This window comes from Peromyscus eremicus, chromosome 3 (assembly GCF_949786415.1).
Source record: "Peromyscus eremicus chromosome 3, PerEre_H2_v1, whole genome shotgun sequence".
NCBI lineage: Eukaryota > Metazoa > Chordata > Mammalia > Rodentia > Cricetidae > Peromyscus > Peromyscus eremicus.
This window is the reverse complement of record NC_081418.1, coordinates 69,801,186-69,807,185: the sequence shown is the minus strand read 5'-3', so window position 1 is coordinate 69,807,185 and position 6,000 is coordinate 69,801,186.

The following is a 6,000-nucleotide window of genomic DNA, read 5'->3' as shown; positions in this document are numbered from 1 at the left end:
TTTGACAGCATGACTATTTGACAGAACAACAGTAGGTTGCCCCTAGAGCCCGGTGAGATCTTGACAAGTTTAACAGTGTCAGGCACGAACTCCTTCCTGTGAAACAGGACTCTGGGGCTCTCGGAAAGTGGTTGGTTCTTTCCATAACTGATGTTCTCCACTATTGCACTAAAGGGTGCATCTAGTCTGGCGGAGCAGTATTGCAGCATGCAGACCCCAGCACTGGGTAAGACCATTGGTGCCTGGCATTGTGTATGCTAGGCAGCAGGAAGAGAGTTTGCTGATCACTCAAGTTGATTTCTCTATGTCCTCCATCCCAAGTGAGTAATGTCTGCAGCAGTAGTCTTACCATCTAGTCATGGTGTGAAACCATGAGCAATTACCAATTACAATAGCCTGCATTATTTTGGGAAACTCCGGCACCTCTTGACCAATAGCTAATGCATGAAACTCAGGTTTTTGTTTAATGACACACCTTCTGGGAGCAGTACTCTCTGTGCATGCAAAGTATATATGTTCAAGACAGAAAAGTTTCTCTGTGTAGCCCTGGCTGTCCTGGAACTTACTCTGTAGACCAGGCTGGCCTCAAACTCAGAGATCCTCCAGCCTCTGCCTCCTGAGTCCTGGGATTAAAGGTATGCACCACCACTGTCAGGCTATGTATTATATTTTTAATTAGATTACAAACTACTAGACTTCTGTAAGGCTTCTTCTTATGTCCTTAGCTTAGGTTAACCACCCCACTCCTCTGTCTCCCTACTCCCATCCCCACTTACATTTTAAGCCTATGTAAGGCTTGTATTTTCATAAACTCTAGGTGTAAGGATTTTCTATTGCTGTTGTAACAAACTACTACAAGTATTGGTGGCATAGAGCAATACACATTTGTTATCTTACAACCTGTAGGTCAGAAGTTGAGCTAGCTAGTTTTATTTCAACTCTATACAAGCCAGGGTTATTTGGAAAGAGGGAAGTTCAATTGAGAAAATGCCCTTACCAGAGTGGCTTGTATGTAAGCCTGTGGTGCATCTTCTTGACTGAAGATTGATAGGGAAGGGCCCAGTTCACTGTGGCCGGTGCCACCCCCGAGCTGCTGGTCTTGAAAGTTATAAGAATGCAAGCTGGATAGGCCATGAGGAACAAGTCAGTAAGCAGCACTCTTCCACGGCTTCTGCATTAGTTCCCAACTCCAGGTTCTTGCCTCAGTTGAGTCTCTGCCCTGACTTCCCTCCATGATGGACTGTGGAAGCATAGGAAAATTAACCCTGTCTTTCACAAGTTGCTTTGGACCGTGGTGTTTATTCACAGCAATAGAAACACCAATCCAGACGGAGGTTGAACATGAGCCTGGTTGAATTTGATTCAGAGTATGGGCAGAGATGCTGTCCTTTGGAGGCTCAAATTATGAATGCATTTTCCTGCCGTTATGGCTCCTAGCTGTTCCCTGCTTTCCTGGCTCATGGCCCTTGCCCTGCTCCTCCTCAAAGCCAGCAATGGCTGTTCTGCATAACAGCACTCAGAGATTTCTTCCCACCTCTGCCCCTTTCAGACCCACTCTGAAACTCTAAGATCCTTTTTCTGTACTAAAGCCAACTAATGAGCAACATTAATCACACTGACCTTTACCCTCTCACTCCATGTGATGGAGTTTAACGTATCTTTAAGTTTGTGGGGTAGATATTCATTGTAAACATCTTTAAGGGGCCATTATCCAGCCCCCTATGGAAGGGGTGCAGTATTTTATATTATTATATTGTTGCTAATGTGTATTTTCTGAATTTCTATAATGTACATATACTGTGTCTACAATAACAAAAGGCTAGTGTAACCTAATATAATAAGTGGTGCTACATTAATAGTGGGAGACCTCAACACCCCACTTTCACCACTGGACAGATCCCCCAAATCGAAACTTAACAGAGAAATAAAGGACTTAATTGATGTCATGACTCAAATGGACTTAATCGACATCTACAGAACATTCCATCCTAACAAAAAAGAATATACCTTCTTCTCAGCACCCCATGGAACCTTCTCTAAAATCGACCACATACTTGGTCACAAAGCAAATCTAAACAGATACAAAACAATTAGAATAACCTCCTGTGTTCTATCAGACCACCATGGTCTAAAGTTGGATTTCAACAACAACAAAAACTACAGAAAACCTACAATCTCATGGAAACTGAACAATACTCACCTGAATCACCAATGGGTTAAGGAAGAAATAAAGAAAGAAATTAAAGACTTCCTAGAGATCAACGAAAATGAAGACACCACATATCCAAACCTATGGGACACTATGAAAGCAGTACTAAGAGGGAAATTCATAGCACTAAACGCCCACATAAATAAGCTGGAGAAATCTCACACTAGTGACTTAACAGCACACCTGAAAGTTCTAGAACAGGAAGAAGCAAAGTCTCCCAGGAAAAATAGATGCCAGGAAATTATCAAAGTGAGAGCTGAAATCAATAAAATAGAAACAAAGAGAACAATACAAAAAATTAATGAAACAAAGAGTTGGTTCTTTGAGAAAATCAACAAGATAGACAAGCCCTTATCCAAACTAACCAAAAGACAGAGAGAGAGCATCCAAATCAACAAAATCAGAAATGAAAAGGGGGACATAACAACAGACATTGAGGAAATCCAGAGAATCATCAGGTCATACTTCAAAAACCTCTATTCCACAAAACTGGAAAACCTAAAAGAAATGGATAATTTTCTGGATAGGTACCACATACCTAAATTAAATCAAGACCAGATAAACTATTTAAATAGTCCAATAACCCCTAACGAAATAGAAACAGTCATTAAAAGTCTCCCAACCAAAAAAAGCCCAGGACCAGATGGTTTCAGTGCAGAATTCTACCAGATCTTCAAAGAAGAGTTAATACCAATACTCTCTAAATTGTTCCATACAATAGAAACAGAAGGAACATTACCAAACTCCTTCTATGAGGCTACAATTACCCTGATTCCCAAACCAAACAAGGATACAACAAAGAAAGAGAACTACAGACCGATCTCCCTCATGAACATTGATGCAAAAATACTCAATAAAATACTGGCAAACAGACTCCAAGACCACATCAAAACAATTATCCACCATGATCAAGTAGGATTCATTCCAGGGATGCAAGGATGGTTCAACATACGAAAGTCTGTCAATGTGATACACCATATAAACAAACTCAAAGAAAAAAACCACATGATCATCTCACTAGATGCTGAAAAGGCATTTGACAAAATCCAACACCCCTTCATGATAAAGGTCTTGGAGCGATCAGGAATACAGGGAACATACCTAAACATAATAAAGGCAATTTACAGCAAGCCAACAGCCAACATCAAATTAAATGGAGAGAAACTCAAAGCAATTCCACTAAAATCAGGAACGAGGCAAGGCTGTCCGCTCTCCCCATACTTATTCAATATAGTACTTGAAGTTCTAGCCAGAGCAATAAGACAACATAAGGAGATTAAGGGGATACAAATTGGAAAGGAAGAAGTCAAGCTTTCCCTATTTGCAGATGACATGATAGTATACTTGAGCAACCCCAAAGATTCCACCAAGGAACTGATACAGCTTATAAACACCTTCAGCAACATAGCAGGATACAAGATCAACTCCAAAAAATCAGTAGCCCTCCTATATACAATGGACAAAAAAGCGGAGAAGGAAATCAGAGATACATCACCCTTTACTATAGCCACAAATGACATAAAATACCTTGGGGTAATACTAACCAAGCAAGTGAAGGACCTATATGACAAGAACTTTAAGTCCCTGAAAAAAGAAATTGAAGAAGATGTCAGAAAATGGAAAGATCTCCCATGCTCATGGATAGGCAGAACTAACATAGTAAAAATGGCAATCTTACCAAAAGCAATCTACAGATTCAATGCAATCCCCATCAAAATACCAACACAATTCTTCACAGACCTGGAAAGAATAATACTCAACTTCATATGGAAAAACAAAAAACCCAGGATAGCCAAAAGAATCCTGTACAATAAAACAACCTCTGGAGGCATCACGATCCCTGACTTCAAGCTCTACTATAGAGCTACAGTAATAAAAACAGCTTGGTACTGGCATAAAAACCGACATGTGGACCAATGGAATCGAATTGAAGACCCTGATATTAATCCGCACACCTATGAACAAATAATTTTTGACAAAGAAGCCAAAAGTGCACAATGGAAAAAAGAAAGCATCTTCAACAAATGGTGCTGGCAAAACTGGATATCAACATGTAGAAGGCTGCAAATAGATCCATATCTATCACCGTGCACAAAACTTAAGTCCAAGTGGATCAAGGACCTCAACATAAATCCAGCTACTCTGAACCTGCTAGAAGAGAAAGTAGGAAGTAGTCTTGAACACATTGGCATAGGAGACCACTTTCTAAATAGAACACCAGTAGCACAGACACTGAGAGAAACAATCAATCAATGGGACCTCTTGAAACTGAGAAGCTTTTGTAGGGCAAAGGATACGGTCAACAAAGCAAAGCGACAGCCTACAGAATGGGAAAAGATATTCACCAATCCCACATCTGACAGAGGACTGATATCCAGAATATATAAGGAACTCAAGAAATTAGACATCAAAATGCCCAACAGTCCAATTAAGAAATGGGCTATAGAACTAAACAGAGAATTCTCAACAGAGGAAACTCAAATGGCTGAAAGACATTTAAGGAATTGCTCAACATCCCTAATCATCAGGGAAATGCAAATCAAAACAACTCTGAGATACCACCTTACGCCTGTCAGAATGGCTAAGATCAAAAACACTGAAGACACCTTATGCTGGAGAGGATGTGGAGCTAGGGGAACTCTCCTCCACTGCTGGTGGGAATGCAAGCTTGTACAACCACTTTGGAAATCAATATGGCGATTTCTTAGAAAATTGGGAATCCATCTCCCCCAAGACCCAGCTATACCACTCTTGGGCATATACCCAAGGAATGCTCAACCACACCACAAGAGCACTTGTTCAGCTATGTTCATATCAGCGTTGTTTGTAATAGCCAGAACATGGAAACAACCTAGATGCCCTTCAACTGAAGAATGGATAAACAAAATGTGGTACATATACACAATGGAATACTACTCAGCAGAGAAAAACAATGACATCATGAGGTTTGCAGACAAATGGATGGATCTAGAAAAAATCATCCTGAGTGAGGTATCCCAGACTCAGAAAGACAAACATGGTATGTACTCACTCATAACAGGATACTAGATGTGGAACAAGGATGACTGGACTGCTACTCACATCACCAGGCAGGCTACCTGGAAAACAGGACCCCAAGAAAGACACAGGGATCGCCCAACGACAGAGAAATGGAATGAGATCTACATGAACAGCCTGGACAGGAGTGGGGGTAGTGAAGGGCGAGGGTCGAGGGAAAGAGAGCTTGGGTGAGTGGGAGATCCCAGCTGGATCAAAAACAGAGAGGGAGAACAAGGAATAGGAGACCATGGTAAATGAAGACCACATGAGAATAGGAAGAAACAAAGTGCTAGAGAGGCCCACAGAAATCCACAAAGATACCCCCACAACAGACTGCTGGCAATGGTCGAGAGACAATCCGAACTGACCTACTCTGGTGATGGGATGGCCAAACACCCTAATTGTCGTGCTAGAAACCTCATCCAACTACTGATGGATCTGGAGGCAGAGATCCATGACTAGGCCCCAGGTGGATCTCTGGGAGTCCAATTAGCGAGAATGAGGAGGGTTTATATGAGAGAGAATTGTTGAGACCAAGGTCGGATAAAGCACAGAGACAAATAGCCAAACAAACGGAAACACATGAAATATGAACCAATGGCTGAGGGGTCACCAACTGGATCAGGCCCTCTGAGTGGGTGAGACAGTTGATTGGCCTGATCTGTTTGGGAGGCATCCAGGCAGTGGGACCGGGTCCTGTGCTCATTGCATGAGTTGGCTGTTTGAAACCTGGGGCCTATGCAGGGTCCCTT